Raw genomic sequence first — 19,281 nt, 5'->3', positions numbered from 1 at the left:
CTACCCTCTTCTAGATGAGCCCTTCCCCATCTCCATACAACGCTCTAGTAGCCCTACAAATTACAAGAATATCCCTTGCTCACAAGCTTTGCCATTTGAAGCACCTCCACTTGAGCCGGCCATTGGTGGTTCCCAACGGTGGATTCCGGCCATCCAACGACACACACTAAGCCAAGGCCTTTCCATGCTACAAGGGTGACCTACTTCACCCTTTGCATTATTTTAATACTTATTTTAATTTTTCTAGTGGAAACATACTATTTTAATAAAAGTAATTGTAAAAAATATTTGTGTTCCACAAATTCTGAAAAACATTATATGATATTTATTATACCATTCGAGATGTCTACTGATTTTGTTGAGAGCCCAATACTTTTATTTTGAAAATTTTTGCCCTTGAAGCCATTTTGATGGTTTTCAAAAACAGAACCTTTGGACCTTGATATAAGTTCTGATATTTTTATAAGGTTGAAGAACATGACTGGATTATCATATATGAGGGCTTTGGTTTGGATTCATTTGGCCTTCGGATTCAGATTTTGAAAATTTCTCATGTTTTCCCTCATAATAGCATTACATTAATTATGATTTTGATGTGAAAAATTCTAGTAAATGACTAGGGAATTTCTGTGTGATTTTATTACATATATTGTGATGTTTAGGATCGTTTACATGCACTGTATGTGAGTCCTAATATTTTATTCTACTTTTTTCCCACCCATCTTAAGGTATTTTGGTAATTTCCCCTAAAAAATCCAAAATATATTTAAAAGAAGCACCACTCTTCATTGCTAATTTTGATTAAGAATCCGCAATTGAATTAACCTCTTTGTAACAATGAGAAATTTTCCCCTCAATGGATGCCAAAAAATCCTAAAAGAAAAGTCATTCTTGTCACACACACCAAAGAATAGATTTGGAATAAAATGATGTCACCACTACCGTCGATTCGCATTCCACCCACAATATTTTGCAAATTCAGACCAGAAATAAGGGCTAGGAATTTTGCTTCATAATTTGTATACTGACCAACAAATAATTCGAACGAGTGGATTACTCTAGAATTTTCATCACGAAAAACTCCCCAAACTCCGGACCCCCCTGGTTTACCAAGAGAACACCCATCCACATTCAATTGAATGAGTAGTGCGACGACAAATGGAACACCAAAAGCGCCCAGGGTATTGGCCACCATAAGGACCTCCACAACCACAACCACCATAGCCATGGCCCCAGTGGCCGCCATGAACCCCATGTTGAGCAGGTTGAGAAGCAGAGTCCGAGGAGGATCCCAAACGTTGTACAGTATTGGCGGTAGGTGCACTTGCAGGAGAAGCAACATCAGTAAGTGCAAGTTTCTTCATAGAGAAGCCATGCAGAAATTCATGGCTGAGGAGCTGATGTAGCACGCGGATTCGCCAACCTTCCCAGCACCTTCACCACCTCACCTAGGCGCCACATCAATCCTTGGAGCACAAGTCATTGGCGCGTTCCTTCCTATCTTAGCATATCTTTTAGATTTTTAGATTATTTGCTTTCCTATTTATTAGTTTTTATATGTATGTAGGATTATTGGCTTTCCTATTTACTGGTTTCTTTATGTGCCTAGGATCTTTGAGATGTGCAACTTGGGTTGCAAGTTTTAGTAGTTTAGGAAGGTGTCCTATTATTTCTAGATTTTATTTTCTACTCTTACCAATATTTGTAATCAATTCTTGGGCTATAAATCCCCAACCATGGAATGGAATTGATAGAGAATTTTAAAGAGAAATATTGTACAACCTTTGCTCCAATGGATCTTATCGTGATCACCCCTCCTTGGCCTTGAAGAGCCACCCATCTACAGCCTTGAAGAGCAGCCCGCGCCTAGAAGAGCGCCACCCCTCCGCTCCTTATAGAGAGCCACCACTAGCCACGGCCTAGAAAAGCCGTAGCTCCTCTCACCTTCACCTCCACCGAGCCACCCTCACGCTTCCACCACACCACTTCCTTTTCCCTCTCATCCACCAGCCACGTTACGCCATATAACCTTCTCTCTCTCTCTCCATCCATTAATCCCTCTCTCCCACATTAATTCCTCCATCTCTCTCTCCCTCCACGTACCACTTCCATTATCTCTCTCCATCCGTTAACCTCTCCCTCTCCACGTTACTCTCTCTCTCTCTCTCTTTCTCCCTCTCTCTCACGCCATTATCCACTCTCTCACGTTACCCCCTCCTAAAGTATTAAACCTACATAAAATAATAAACCCATCTTCACTTTATCTTCACCCGAGTTAACAGGCTGCCTATTCAATCTCCCTTCCATTGAGCAATCCTCGATCTCCTTTCGATATTTAGAGGAGATTCCCATTAGGAGCATAGCATGCAAATCATCATAAGCAATTGACTCGATCCTGGTCAGAATAGAGGAGACCATGGATTGAAATTTGGATCTCAGACCCCAAAAAATATGAAGGTTGAAGGTACTGGGACGCAGGACATGGCCTGCAGCACCAAGTTTGGCAGCAATAGTGTTGGCACGTTGCAAAAAGTCTGAGACCGGTTTATCAGGTTTCTGTGTCAAATCTTGAAGGGTCATGGCCAGGGACATAATCCTGCTCTCAGACGAAGAAGAGAAAGCAATATGGAGAGTGTCCTAGATAGCCTGACTCGTTTTCTTCCCAACAACTAATTTAAACACTTCTTTAGAAAGAGAAGCAAGAAGAAGGCTACGAAGCATAGAATCTTGAGGACGCCAGTGAGCACGGTCAATAGGATCTTCAGGACATGGTGTACTTCCATCCAGATAGCCAAATAGATTTTGGCCATCAAGAAAAGGTTCAACTTGATTTTGCCAAAACAAGAAATTCTTAGAGGTAAGTTTTATGGAAATATAGTGATGAGCATTGGAAAGGGGGGGAAGAAGGAGAGGATAGAGGTGATGGAGTAATAGAGGGCAAAGCCGTGGAGGAGTCACCTTCATCCCCCATGAGAAAAACATCCCAAGGAAATGAAAAAACAAAAAAAAACTCGTTCGAGGTTAGATGTCTCTTGATACCATAATAAGTCTGAAAGATTTGATATTATTTCACACTGAAATGGGTTCTCCAAATTGGAGAATATATAGAGTTTACATGCGGAGACCAGCTCACTGGACTTATACAAGGTAAGCTTACGTGCAATATTGGATTTCCAAAAAATACAAAGATTCAAAACTTGCAATCCATGGAATGAATTCACATGTGATGATAAATCAATATCACATGTGAAAAATGGGGAATATGAGAGAGAGAGTGTATATCGTTCAATACTACCGATGAGAGCTTTGTATTCTATCACTGTTTCGAATACCTTAGGGTTTAGGGTTATGGAAAAACCACCTCATTTCTATCTAGTTGCTATAAAATAGTTGCATATTAGTTTTGAGGATGCTTTGACAAAGGTCTGGGCTTCAGTTGAAGCTCCAGAGTACAACCCCTATTGTTGTGAGAATAGCGAGCGTGTCAACAATAAAGACAGTCCGTCCACATTGGAGTGAGAACGATTTGTCAAGAGTTACTACTGTGTGATTTGTTGGTCAAACAACGGTCCAAGGATCAAACCATGGTTCCCTAGGGAGACCAAGATATTTATCCTCAAGGTTTTGCACGCCCTGGGTTAGCCCATGGTGTCCAAAGGGTGCCCCATTTAATTTTTAGGGCTTCCCATGGTCGCTCATGGGAACCCTGGTGCATCCCTGTTAGGGTTTCTCCTTCCCTCATGTGTCCCATAAAATTTATTATCACAATAGGGACAAAGAAACTCATCCCTAGTCCATCACATGGCAAGGAGGATCCATCCCTAACTTGAATACACAGCGAAAAAGGTCAATTCGAGTTTCTTTCGCATCCCATGAACATTAAATAATCAATAAACTGAAGGAATTAATAAAGAACCGCTAACCTGGTGAGCCTCAAGTGTTGCTCCTCCAATAGACAGTGGTTCTTCCTCCAGAGAGCGCTCCAAGCAAACAGATCTGAACCTCCAATGGTGCTACCAAGGTTCTACTCGTCAATCCCAGATGCTCTCAAATTCTTCAGCACAGATCTGGATTTCTAAAACCCTAACTCTCAAACACAGATGAGAGAAGCAAGAAGAAAAAGAAGAGAGATCACACGAGGGAGAGAGATAGACCAAAACGTAGGAGAGAGAGTGCCTGCAAAAATGTGGAACACTTCTTCTCCCTTCTACGTTTTGGTCTCCTATATATAATAATTTGAATTAATTAAATCCTAGTAGGATTTAAAAATTCTAGTGAGAGTCTGACTCTCTCTCTCTCTTAGTTTGGCAGTTTTGTTTAAACTCAAAGTGCTTCTCAAAGGGGAAGAAGCAGAATCTAATAGGGAAAGTATTATTAGTTACTTTATTTAATTATAAATGGATTATTACAATTAGCACCAAATCCATTAATTAAATAAAGAACCAATCAAATTAGCAAATTTCAAATAACTCCCTATATGATAACAATTTATCATATACAACCCCCCACTAATCAACACCATCATTATGGAATCTAGGGCATGTACGCATGTACTGCCAAACCCCAATCCATAGTACCTATCCATATACGAGCGTCTGCGCATCTGATCGGGTCCCGCAAAACTCGATTAAACACTTTATTTAAAATAACTATAAATAATGTATCATTTTACGTAAAATAAATTTTGCAAAACCATTTCCAAAATGACACTGGATCCAGATTCCGATCCTACCATGCACAGATAGTCTCTATCTTGGTGTTCCCCAATCGGGAGTGGTGACCATATTAGATAACTCCTTCGCTCACAAAATGTTCACGCATTCCCAGAACACCAGCTTTGACTCGCTTGAGTCTTAGTCATTGGTGAACCAAAGAATGCGATCACACTTTGCAATAACAGGGTTTCCTCAGGTACAGGGTGTCGGTGACACATGTCTATCCCTTCCTACATCTGGCAGTAATACATGAGGGAATCGACAAAGTAGATTCATCGCCAATGCACATAGCAAACATGTAAGCACTCGCATTCATACCCTGACATCGCATGTTTAGGCATACCCAATGCGATGACCATATGATAAGGGTGCCCAGCCCAAACCCTAGTCGTGACTACCATTGTAAGTAAAACTTAGGGACACATAATGCTCAAAAAGTTTATATCGCATGTGACAATATCAAACTAAAATGTATAAATGTTCAATACAAAGGTGAACCGGGTTGAACTGGACCGAACCAGGTTTGATGGACACACACTTGTCCAACAATCTCCCCACTTGTACATCAAAGCCAATTCCCTATACATTTTAAACCCATGCCCTCCACGTGTTTCTCAAACACTCCTGGTGACAAACCCTTTGTCATGGCATCAGACACATTTTCAGTTGTGTCTACTTTAGAGATGCTCACGTCGCCCTGCTGGATAATCTCTCTGATGAGGTGATACTTTCGCTGCACGTGCTTGTTCCTCTTATGAGCCCTAGGCTCCTTAGCTTGTGCAATGGCCCCTCTGCTGTCACATAACAGGGAAATGGGGCCCTCAACAAGGTCAAGGACAACCTCCAAATCTGATAGGAATTTTCTTAGCCAAACACCTTCCTTTGCTGCATCACAAGCTGCAAGGTATTCTGCTTCGGTAGTAGAATCGACTGTAGACTTTTGTTTCACACTCCTCCACACAATGGCACCCCCACCCATTAGATATACCATCCCGGACGTGGATTTTCTATCATCATTGTCAGTTTGAAAGTCTGAATCTGTGTATCCCAACACTGACAACTGATTAGATCTAAAAACCAAGAAATATTCCTTAGTCCTTCTCAGGAACCTAAGGATATTCTTGACAGCACTCCAATGCTCGCGTCCAGGGTTAGATTGGTAAGGACTTACCATACGTACTACATAGCAAATGTCCGGCCTCGTACACAACATAGCGTACATAAGACACCCTACTGCTGAGGCATAGGGAATCCTCTTCATCTCTTCAATGTCTGTCTGAGACTGAGGACATTGAGATCTGGAAAGACTGACTCCATGTCTGAAGGGAACACTTCCCCTCTTGGAATTCTCCATGCTAAATCTGGCCAGGACTTTATCTATATAGGTGGCCTGTGACAAGCCTAGCATCCTTTTCTGGCGATCTCTTACGAGTTTGATCCCAAGGATATAGCTAGCTTCACCGAGGTCTTTCATCGAAAACGTTGTGGATAACCACTGTTTTACTGATGAAAGAAAACCTACATCATTACCAATCAGCAATATGTCATCTACGTACAAAACAAGAAAACATTCTGCCCTCCCACTGATGTTCTTGTAAACGCATGGTTCATCCATGTTTTGATCAAAATCAAATGATTTGATTGATTGATTAAACCTGATGTTCCAGCTCCTGGAAGCCTGCGTCAGCCCAGAAATGGACCTCTGCAATTTACACACCTTTCTTTCTTCCTCCAAGGAAGAGAACCCCTCTGGCTGTTTCATGTAGATTTCCTCTTGTAGGAACCTGTTCAGGAATGCAATCTGCACATCCATCTACCAGATTTCATAATCCAAGTGTGCGGCAATAGCCAATAAAATCCTGATGGATTTCATCATCACCACTGGTGAAAAGGTTTCCTCATAGTCTATACCCTCTTTCTGGGTATAGCCCTTTGCCACTAGTCTCGCTTTGAATCTCTCGACCTTTCCATCTACGCCCTTCTTCCTCTTGAAGATCCATTTGCATCCAATTGGCTTGATGCCAAGTGGTGGATCGACTAGAGTCCAGACCTTGTTGGAATGCATCGAATCGATTTCAGAGCGCATTGCCTCCAGCCACCTAGTGGCAACAACATCCTTTAAAGCCTCAGAGTATGTTATCAGATCATCATCCGATTCAACCGATACCATGTGGAACTCTTCCACTGTTTCCTCTTCAGTTAGAAGAGTAAGTCTGGTGGGTGGTCTAATAGTCCTCCCACTACGTCGAGGTTCTTCAGGTGTTGGTATTTTAGCGCGCGGGTATGTTAATTGGTCCCACTTCTAGGAGTGACGTTTCTGAGCTATCTGATAGTTCTTTAATGACTACTGGTTCGGACCTATAGGTCATCATTTCTTCCTCCAAAAATGTGACATGTTTACTTACAATGACCTTTTGGTCAACCGAGTCATAGAAATAATAGCCTATCGTGCCTTTGGGGTAGCCTAAGAAATAGCATCTCGAAGTCCTAGAGTCCAACTTGTCTGTCTGTTGTTTTCGCACATGTGCTATGCAACCCCATACCCTAAGGTGTTGAATAGTGGGCTTGCACCCGTTCCACAACTCAAAGGGTGTCTTGGCTACTGACTTGGTTGGAATCCTATTCAAGATAAATATCGCTGTCTCTAAAGCGTACCCCCAGAAAGAAAGAGGTAGCTCACTATAAGTGAGCATCGTCCGGACCATATCCAATAGGGTCTGATTGCGTCGTTCGGATAAACCATTTTGTTGTCGTGTGTCAGAATTAGTTAATTGACTAACTATCCCTTGTGATATGGGATAATCTTTAAATTCATCCGATAGATACTCCCCTCCATGATCTGATCGTAAGGACTTGATGCGTTCATCGAGTTGTCTTTCGACCTTAGCTTGGAATTCTTTGAATTTATCAAAGGCTTTCGATTTCCTACGCATCAAGTATATGTAACCATATCTAGAGTAATCATCGATGAATGTGATAAAGTACTCATACCCATACCTTGCTTGTATGTTTATGGGTCCACACACGTCACTGTGTATCAACTCCAACAGATCTGTGGCTCTAGCACCTATATTGCTAAAGGGTTTCTTGGTCATTTTGCCCTGAAGGCATGACTCACAGGTGGGGAATGGTTCCACCTTCAGACTCTCTAAGGGTCCATCTCTCACCAATCTACTGATTCGGTCCAAGTTAATGTGACCTAATCTTAGATGCCACAGGTATGTTGAGTTCACTGGAGCTGCTTTCCGTTTCAAATCAACATTTGAAACAACATTCGTTCTAATAGGGCAATCTAGAAAATACATCCCACTTTGCATATAACCGGATGCCACAAAGGAATTATTAAAATGAATAATTAACTTAAAATTAAAGGAAAAACTATATCCGTCCAAAATAAATTTTGAAACTGAAATTATCTTCCTCTTAAAAGAGGGTACATAATAGCAATCCTTTAAAACTAAACTAGCAGAACTAAAATTTAAAATAAAAGTTCCCATAGCCATCGCCATGGTCTCAGCTCCAGTGCCCATCCGAAGACACACCTCATTTCTTTCCAGGTTCCTTGTCTCCTTGAACCCCTATAAATCATTGCAAATGTAAACAGTGAATCCACTATCCACCAACCAAGAATTGGTCGGTTCAAAAGATAAATTAGACTCACAAAGAATGTAAGCATCACATGTACCTTCTTTAGCAGCCTCTGTTTCATCCGACTTCTTGTCTTTCACAGTAGCCAGGTAAGCACGACAGTTTCTTTTCCAGTGACCCTCCTTCTTGCAATAGAAGCACTTGCCTTTTCATTTATTGCCAGACTTCCCACCCTTGGTTTTTAGGGTCTTACCCTTATTTCCCTTTTTCTTCTTCTTCCCACCTGAAGAAGGCTTTGCCTTAGTTGCATTGACCTTAGCCTTGTCCTTTTTCAAGGACGCTTCAGCCTCTGCCAGTGCATTAGCAAACTCAGTGAGCTCCATCTCCTTCTCAGACATCTTGTAGGACATCCTAAAAGGTGCGTAGGCAGAAGTGAGTGACGCTAAGATCACATCGGTCTTGTTTCGCAGGCTAAAATCAGTCCCCATGGATTCCAATTTTTAAAACAGATTGATCATTTTCATTACATGATCCATCACTAGAGCCCCCTGGGACATCTTGAAGTTGTGGATTTGACTCACAGCATCAGAATGTGCGTGTGTCAACTGCCTGTTGAATAATTCAAAAAGCTTATCAATTTTACCCCCAACAGTGCGTATATCCTTGACCGAGTCTACAACTAACTTTTCCAACGATCCTAGGATATAGAGCGATGCCTTGGAATCCCTCATAAGAAATTCTTGCGTCTCTTCATTTGCCTCAAAATCGTTCGGTTTAGGTTGAGGAGGAACTTGTTCATCTAGAACTGTGTATAGTCCTTCAGCAGTCAGGAGCAACTTAATGCTCCGGTACCAATCAACATAGTTCGTACCATTAACTTTGTATTCACTAATGAGTGCTAACAGGTTTGAATTAAAGGCAACCATTGTATAATTATCTACACATGCATAAGTAAATAACCACATGCTAGTTAATAACCATTGAAAATAAAATTTAAGCATACACACATCAATGGTCTTTCATGATTTGGGTTTTCCTCATAACCCAAAAGATGAATTGGATACCTACAACCCTTGCATGCATAACTTACCCTGTTGGGAGTCATTATACACACCTTGGTAGTGTGGACTAAGCTGTCCGCCTCATGGGCTTCCAATATTTTCGGTCACCTGGGTGTCATGTCCAGTTCCTGTTGGCTGACATACACCCAAGTCATGTACTTACCTATTGCATTAGCTAGAATCATGGAATCATGAAAGATGGCCCACTGTCGCGGTGCACTCCCACTATCCATACCCTAACGTATCTAGATAGAGGTAAATATAGATAAATGTGTGACAAGAGACCTAAATGTGTGACAAGGGTCCTAGCAATGTCCTGCCGGCTTATACGGGGTCATGTCACACACTTTCTACATTTATCTTCAATAGAAGGCCATGGACATGTCTACCGGTTAAGACTACTCCATATCATACATGTATTATGAATAAAGAGGGATTAGTCAACTCTCACATATCATGGACAGATTTAAACATTCATAATTAATCAACATTAATTAATAGTGATTATGAGATGGCGTCATTTTTATTTTGAAGCAATTTAGAAACCCTCCCAAATAAAAATAAAAACTAATAACTTTGGGTGCATTTATCATGCCATGGATGCCATGCCTCGATCATCTCCTCCGCCCGATCACATCTTCAAAGTAGGTGACTTGCATCTCCATAAGCTTTGAGCGTCACATGTGGATCACCATCAACATGCCCTGGGAGTCCTAACTCCTCTAAAATTACAATGAAAACCTAGGAAAAATTCTATACACTTTCCTTTCCATAATAATAAAGAAACCCCGCATGGTGAAACCAACCCACCATTTGGGCTGCCCATGGGGTGGAGTACATTAGTTTTATAAAAAAAATAGGGGGAGAGAGAGAAAGAGAGAGAAGCATCACATCCACCCATAACCCCATGTATCACATACATAAACAATCCATCCATTTATTAGAATACCATTCCCATAATCACATTATAACATAATCTCATGCATGGGCATTGTTAAAGCAAGTAATAAAAAATAACATTGATTTCCTCAATTATTGAATCACCACATCACATGTGATAACATGTATCCAAACTCAAAAATTAAAATCATATTTTAATTGCAAGTGAGTGGAGGGGGGGATCCCTTCACCCATCTTCATCCTCTAATACCAAAAATTCTATTTTTCCCGTAGGCAATAGCCACTGGCACCGTAGGCAAAATTGACTAGCACCGTAAGCAACAGCCACTGGCACCGCAAGCAGCAGCCCAAAGAACAAAAAGGGAAAATATGCAAATGGGCAGGGAAAAAGGGGGAGGGGCGTGCGTAGAGGCTTGGCAGCGTGCGCTCCCCCCCCCCCCCCCACATACAATCATGATTAAAAAAATTTAATTAAAATTAATAATCACGATACACATGGATATATGTTTCAACAATTGAAAATAACAAATTGCAACCAAATCCATCATCACATGGGTAGGTTGTTACATTAACAACCTTGTAACTACCCATGTGCACATGGGAATGTTGTTACAACAACCATAATTTAACCACCCATGTGCAACTTGCATCCCACTCATGATAATCATATTAAACCATTAATTATCTAATATTCATGGGTGAAAAAGGTGGCTCTGATACCACACTGTTGGTCAAACAATGGTCCAGGGATCAAACCATGGTTCCCTAGGGAGACCAAGATACTTATCCTCAGGGTTTTGCACGTCCTGGGTTAGCCCATGGTGTCCCATTTAATTTTTAAGGTTTCCTATGGTTGCCCATGGGAACCCTGGTGCATCCCTGTTAGGGTTTCTCCTTCCCTCATGTGTCCCATAAAATTTATTATCACCGTAGGGATGAAGAAACTCATCCCTAGTCCATCATATGGCAAGGGAGATCCATCCCTAACTCAAATGCACAGCGAAAAAGGTCAATTCGAGTTTCTTTCACACCCCATGAACATTAAATAATCAATAAACTAAAGAAATTAATAAAGAACTGCTAACCTGGTGAGCCTCAAGTGTTGCTCCTCCAATAGACAGTGGTTCTTCCTCCAGAGAGCGCTCCAAGCAAATAGATCTGAACCTCCAATGGTGCTACCAAGGTTCTACACGCCAATCCCAGATGCTCTCGAATTCTTCAGCACAGATCTGGGTTTCTAAATCCCTAACTCTCAAACATAGATGAGAGAAGCAAGAAGAAGAAGAGAGATCACATGAGGGAGAGAGATAGACCAAAACGTAGGAGAGAGAGTGCCTGCAAAAACGTGGAACACTTCTTCTCCCTTCTACGTTTTGGTCTCCTATATATAATAATTTGAATTAATTAAATCCTAGTAGGATTTAAAAATTCCAGTGAGAGTCTGACTCTCTCTCTCTTAGTTTGGCAGTTTAAACTCAAAGTGCTTCTAAAAGGGGAAGAAGTAAAATCTAATAGGGAAAGTATTATTAGTTACTTTATTTAATTATAAATGGATAATTACAATTAGCATAAAATCCATTAATTAAATGAAGAACCAATAAAATTAGTAAATTCCAAATAACTCCCTATATGATAACAATTTATCATATACAACCCCCCACTAATCAACACCATCATTATGGAATCTAGGGCATGTACTACCAAACCCCAATCCATAGTACCTATCCATATACGAGCGTCTGTGCATCTGATCGGGTCCCGCAAAACTCGATTAAACACTTTATTTAAAATAACTATAAATAATGTATCATTTTATGTAAAATAAATTTTGCAAAATCATTTCCAAAACGGAACTGGATCCAGATTCCGATCCGACCATGCACAGACAGTCTCTATCTTGGTGTTCCCCAATCGGGAGTGGTGACCGTGTTGGATAACTCCTTCACTCACAAAATGTTCACGCATTCCCAGAACACCGGCTTTGACGCGCTTGAGTCTTAGTCATTGGTGAACCAAAGAATGCGATCACACTTTGCAGTGATAGGGTTTCCTCAGGTACAGGGTGTCAGTGACACATGTCTATCCCTTGCTACATTTGGCAGTAATACATGAGGGAATCGACAAAGTAGATTCTTTGCCAATGCACACATCAAACATGTGAACACTCGCATTCGTACCCTGACATTACATGTCTAGGCATACCCAATGCGATGACCATATGATAAGGGTGCTCAACCCAAACCCTAGTCGTGACTACCATTTTAAGTAAAACTTAGGGATACATAATGCTCAAAAAGTTTATATCGCATGTGACAATATCAAACTAAAATGTATAAATATTCAATACAAAGGTGAACCGGGTTGAACCGGACCGAACCAGGTTTGATGGACACATACTTGTCCAACAATCTCCCACTTGTACATCAAAGCCAATTCCCCATACATTTTAAATCAATATCACATGTGAAAAATGGGGAATATGAGAGAGAGAGAGTGTATATCGTTCAATATTACCAATGAGAGCTTTGTATTCTATCACTGTTTCGAATACCTTAGGGCTTAGGGTTATGGAAAAACCACCTCATTTCTGTCTAGTTGCTATAAAATAGTTGCATATTAGTTTTGAGGATGCTTTGACAAAGGTCTGGGCTTCAGTTGAAACTCCAGAGTACAACCCCTATTGCTGTGAGAATAGCGTGTCAACAATGAAGACAGTCCGTCCACATTGGAGTGAGAACGATTTGTCAAGAGTTGCTACTGTGAGATCCTCGGTTTCATGTGTTGCTAATCCTTTCTAATAATCCTCTAAAGCTCGCTCTAAAGTGTAGATCAAGGTTACCTATGCAAGTGGATGTTGTGTTGTCTAGCAACGTCAAGTGGAAGATCACTCTCAAGCTTAATTGGCCAACTTCAGACACTATATTTCATTTTGTTTCACAAAGTTTTGGTTAAAGGCATTTGGATTTTTTTTTTATTTTTTTTTATTTTATTTTTGTGTTGCAGGAGGGAGGGTATTTCGGTTAGAAAACTGAAGGGTTAGCGAAATTTTGGTGACTCATGGTAATCCAAATATTTTATTTACTGAAATTGAACTACCAGGGTCAGTTTTTCGGGTCACTATTGAAATCCTAGTCCATTTTTAAGGGTTTTTCCTAACCAAAACCCAAAGATCATCTTTTTTTTTTAAGGGTTTGTTAATCGATTTAATTCCTATGGAATCATCATTTTCAAGTTTATTCATATGAAAGTATGAAATCATCATTTTTATGTGGAAGTTGTTTACCCTTTTTCCTTGCTTCGTTGTGCCAAAAACCTTGGATAACAAGGGCATTTACATGGGGGAAGTAGGGAACTGATTCAAGTTGAGTCTTAATCTCACAGTCCAAAACTTGAAAGCACAGAGTAAGCATAAAAATTGACTACTCCAAAATAAATGGTATCTGCCATAATTTTGCAGACTTCCAGTAGTTTTAAAAATAAATGATTGGTCTGAACATCCAATAAGTTGCAGTTCTGCTGAAGGGGAGAAAAAAGTGAAATTCCAAACTCAAAAAAGAAAAAATAAATAAATTTCCTTAAGTATCTATTGAGCATTAATTACACAACAGAGGACAATTAGCTTCCCCTTTGCAAACAAACAACTCAAAGTCTTGTAAATCAAAACATCCAGGCAATACCATACACCTTGTAATTGTGTTCTTCCTTCACAAGCACTATCGAGCAGAAAACTCGGTAATAGACATATTATTTATCGAATTTGTTGCTGACTTACTTGTGGATTGATCTGAGTTTGTCACCCCTGAATCATAATCCGTGGTAAGTTCACCAAAATCGATTTCGTTGTTCATTACAAAGGCTGATAATGAAGGCAATGGGAGAGAGGAAGAGTAACTATTGAGCATGAGAAGAACAGTAGCCATGGTGGGTCTGTTTGATACATTTTGTTGAACACATAATAGTCCAATGTGAATGCATCTAATCACTTCAGGTGTAGGACAATTTTCTCTCAAATCTGGATCTATCAAAGCCATAGGTGTATCCTCGGTCCATTTTCTCCATGCCTACAATAGTATATCAACATACACATTATAACTTAAAAATTAATTGAATTTGCGTATAAAAGTTCAGAATGATAATCCAAAACACCCAATGGTTTATAAGTGTTTTGTTAGGTACGACTTGACTAATACGCCAAAAGCTACATAGCTGATGGAACGTGTTAAATCAAGTATTTTAACCTATACCATACTAGGCTGTCTTAATCTAGTGCCCATACACTAGATCAAACCTCATTAAGCACATAACATGTTCCTACTTACATAACTCAGAAGGCCCTCCTCGATGCTCCCTAATTGATTGAAATTGCGGTTTTTCCGGCCGCTCACAATCTCTAGAATTAAGACCCCAAAACTAAACACGTCTGTCTTAACTGAGAATTGCCCGTGCATTATGTACTCTGGTGCCATATATCCACTGCATTCCAATTCAGTATAATTAGTTAGTTTCAAGTTAGAGGATGATTGTAAGATGTAAGATTGTACTTCAAAATATGTTTTTTTTTTTGTTCACTTCATTGCTGGTGAAGTTCAAGATAACAATTTTCTTCTCTTGGTTGAAGACAATAATTACTGGCTTATGTGTGAAAGATTTATGCCCTATTTGGTTAGAGGTGAAGTGAGGTGAAATAAAATAAATTCTTCGTTGGTGAAGGAACTGATGTGAAATGAGAAAAAAAACATATTCAGTTGTAAGCAGTAAAGTGAAAAGATAACACGTGCAATCTATGGGTTCATAGAGATTGAGTAACTTACTATGTTCCGACAATCCTATTAGTATTGGCTTGAGTTTGGTCAACTACGAAGAGTCTTGCCATGCCAAAATCTGCAATTTTTGGATTCATATCCTCATCTAACAAAATATTGCTGGCTTTTAGATCTCGATGAATAATCTTCACTCGAGAATCTTCATGAAGATAAAGAAGCCCTCGAGCAATCCCTTCAATGATTTTGAAACGTTTTTTCCAATTCAATTGTGAGCGTTTGGTCGGATCTACATATACAAAATCCCCAAAAAAAATATCAATTTAAGACTCAAATCATGCAATATCTGCTCATCAAAGTAAAATTTTTAAATGCAAGTATTACAAACAATAAAGAATTATAAGAATCACATAATAACTCTTCAAGGTTACTAGATAGGTGGATGTTTGTATTTTAAATATTACATTAAAAAGTTTTTCTTTTCTGTGAAAAGAAAATTGTATCTTTCTTTTGACATAAAATTTCTCCAAACAAAAATCCGAAGTGCTAGTTATTTAGATTTTACTCATAAATATTAAGGTAATTTTGTTTGGTTAGAAAACCAAAAATGTTTTAACTTCAAAGAAAGTAGGAGTAGAGTCAAACCAAAAATAAATTGATCAAGACTTGCATTTGGCACGAATTCGTAGATGAGCAGCTTTTCCTCTCCTTTCATGCAGAAGCCAAGGAGCCGAACAAGATTCCTGTGCTGTAACTTGGCCACTAATATAACCTCATTCTTAAATTCTATTTCACCTTGTCCAGAATTTTTTGCGAGCCTCTTCACAGCCACTACTTGTCCATCCACAAGGATACCCTGAGTGTATAATATAAATCAGAAGATAACAAAAAAAATTATTTTTTTGGTGAATGGCCAAAAAAAAATCTAATTTGATCTATGTAGATTGTAAATCAACTTCAAGTATTTGAAATTTAAAATTATGGGCAAGAGATCTCTACTTGATCGCATGGTCTCTACACAAGTGTCTAGGCTAATGGGTGAACACGCCTAAAAACGCCACCAAGTAGAGATCTTTTTCCTTAAAACTATATATTAGAAGGTACTATATATAATGGTAATGCAAAGACTTGGTACCTTATAAACAGCTCCAAATCCTCCTTCTCCGAGCTTATTTGCATCAGAGAAGTTGTTTGTGGCAGCTCTTATTGTATCAAAGTTGAATTGTAAGGATTCGACTCTTGAAATATCATCCTGATTATCTCCACCTAAGCAGAATATATAAATCTAATAAGTAAATATTTCTTAAACAATTTTGTTTTTTTTACTAAAGATCAGCAAAGTGTGTATTAAAATATAGGAATAATTACAAGATCAAAAGTTCCCAAAAAGGAAAATCCATAGAAAAACCAAAGCAAATCCTCTTCGGCAGGTAACCTTAGAGGAGATTAGATATGCATCGCTAGGTGTTATGAATTGCATTTTCAGTTTCTATACTAATTTCTGTTGTCAAACCAAATCAAATATGAGCCTCGTTTCCAACTCAAAACTGAACAGGCATTGTTCAGTTTTGGTTCAATTCGTATTTTGTTTACTATTCAATTTTGAATTGGTTTGTGCCCTATTTTAGGTGTTTGGAAAAGTTTTTACATCATCTTCACTAATAAAAAAAACCCCTTGTTTGTTTAGGCCATAATCCACCAAAAATTTTCAAACATGAAAAGAAATACAATTTATTCCACATTGTTTAAAATATTAAAAAGAATAGAATTTATTGGATTCGGTTTGAATCAACGGTTTCAGCCGTGAAGTTGAAACCGAACTGATAATAGATTCTATATTTTGAAACTAGAATCAAAGGAATAGAATTTATTTTTACCTGTAAAAAAAAAAAAAAAGGAATATAATTTATCATCTATATTGCTTAAAATATTAAAGGGAATAGAACCGAACCGATGATTTCAGCCGTGAAACCGAAACTGAACTGAGAAAAGATTCTATATTTTGAAATCAAAATCAAACCGATTTGTTTCATTCGGTTTGGTTTGGTTTCGATTTTGATTTTAGATTGACACTCCTAGGATAAATACCAGTATGAGTGATACATACCACAAAATTTGAATTTGATAGAACTGCCATGTGGTAGATATATATTTGGATTGTGTCGAGTGATCTATTGTAGAAATTGGGCTGGCTTGAGCAAGAACTATAGTGTGCAATAGCCCATTGGTTCCAGAGCCCATGTCTAAGCCGAGCCGATTTAATAATGGGGCTAATGGGCCAAACCCAATAAGAACCTATAAATTAGGCAAAAGGTTTTATATATGGTTGTGCATGATGCACGATCGTGTTTAATTATATATTACCATTTTATTTGATAAAATACTAGCAATTTTTTAATAAGATATTAATATTTTATTTTAAAAAAATATTAGTGTTTTATTTAATTATGTATTAGTATTTTATTTTAACTGGAGGGTTGGTCCATATGTAAGGTGAATTTAGGAATGAAGCAATTTTAATACAAAATGTGGAAGCAGATGGTCCTCTTAATTCTGTAGAAGACTGTAATTATAAAACCAAACAATTTTAATAAGTGAGAATCATGATTCCATGAAATTACTATCTGTGAATTTACGCAACCAAACACATCTTACTAAATTTTGAAAGAACAAAAGAAGATTTAAACCATACTTTCTTACCTTCAACTTTGAGCTTCTGCTTCTGCTTCCTTCTTCTGGAACGTAGATAAAGGATAGAGATTATAAAAATTGCAATACTTGTCCCAACAACAACAACACTGATAATTATAGTTGAATTGCTCCTTTGACCTGCAGAAGCAGAAAATAAAATTTTCTCTTAATGTAATCTTTTTCTTTTTTTTGGGGTGGGGAGGGGGGGGGGGGGGGCGGTTAGAGTACAAAATTCAAGTTTTGGAAGAAAAATTAATTAATTCTAGCAGTCGAAAAGTGAGTTATCATGGTCACGTAGTGATTCAATATTGTGGGTAAGGGTTTGGGTTTGGGTTGCAACATTCCAATTTGTAAGAATGATAAAATTTGGAGAGAGAGAGAGAGAGAGGAATATACGGAAACGCAGAGGGGAAATCTCGATCATATGAGAAAATTTGGAAAGCAATTGCTTTTGATATTCGTGGTGGGATGGGACCTCAAAAAGAGGGATCTATGGTTTCGTGCTCCGAGGGATTTAACCTCTATGGGGACCTGGGCGTTTTTAATTTTTGCTTCTTCTAAACAAAAAAATAAAATCAAGAGACATACATACCAGTTGAATTCGTAGATGGAGGAGCAGCAGTTGATGAAGGAGTAGCAGGAGTAGTTGAAGCAGGACTAGGAGGAGGTGAAGTAGCACCTAAATAGAAAAGACTATTGAACTCAAACCTTAGATTACAACTTGGTTTAAGAATTCTCCCACCATATCTCGGATAGAATATTTTGCTTGGAATATCAATTGTAATACCTCCCTTTAGGCAGTTATAGCACTCATCAGGAGTTATATCAGGTGTGCACTGCAGTAGTCCATACACAGTATCATTGCCCGTATAATATTCCGTTTGATTTGCTGCATAGTACTTGGGAGTAGTAGAACCATAAGCTGCTTCATAATCAAGCCCAAGCATCAAATCCTGCAGTGTCTGATTATACTGATCCAAGTGGGTAACGTTAAGGTTACTATAAACATAAAGGACTGGATCTTGTTGCATAATTGAGTAGAAGGGTTGGTCTGAATACCTAACCATACAAATATCATACCAAACTATTGCTGTGGTCTTGTTTGGACAAGAAGGTTTGATATCTCTTGTACCATTCAACACGCACCCTTGACACTGTTGAGGTGTGGTATCGCCTCTACATAGGAAGGAACCATAGATCTTCTCTGAACCATTGCCGACGGTGGTGTTATAGAATCCTCCGGTACTAGAATTTGCGTTAGAAAGTAGATTATTGAGGAGGATGTCGCGATTAGCAAGATATATGCTGCTATTTGTGGTGTAACTAACTGTTGAATTAGTATCGTCACAGCTGGATGCCACGGACTGGGAAGTGATGCAGAGCATAGAAGAGAGAAGTATGATCAGTACTAATCCAAACCCTCCTGTATTAGCCATCATCACTTGCAGAGAAGGTCTTGAAGAAGAACTGTTTCGGAGCTGGAGATCCTTTAAAGACCAAGTTTTCTCAATTCAACAGCTTTGAATATATATATATATATATATATATATATATATATAGGGGGAG

The 19,281-nt window shown here is 38.9% G+C and overlaps 1 protein-coding gene across 1 annotated transcript in view; it reads right to left on the bottom strand.

Annotated features, from left to right (window-relative positions):
* The window catches only part of LOC122640395 (putative cysteine-rich receptor-like protein kinase 20), a 71,293-nt gene extending 55,029 nt beyond the window's left edge, over nt 1-16,264 (bottom strand). Inside the window, exon 1 of the mRNA XM_043833566.1 lies at nt 16,160-16,264. The gene's annotated coding sequence lies outside the window, so the exon portion shown is untranslated. The remainder of the gene's footprint in view (nt 1-16,159) is intronic.
* Nucleotides 16,265-19,281: the final 3,017 nt, after the last annotated feature.

The sequence above is a fragment of the Telopea speciosissima genome, chromosome 9 (assembly GCF_018873765.1).
Source record: "Telopea speciosissima isolate NSW1024214 ecotype Mountain lineage chromosome 9, Tspe_v1, whole genome shotgun sequence".
NCBI classification, from domain to species: domain Eukaryota; kingdom Viridiplantae; phylum Streptophyta; class Magnoliopsida; order Proteales; family Proteaceae; genus Telopea; species Telopea speciosissima.
Note: the sequence above shows the minus strand (reverse complement) of the source record. Positions and strands in the feature narration are given on the sequence as shown.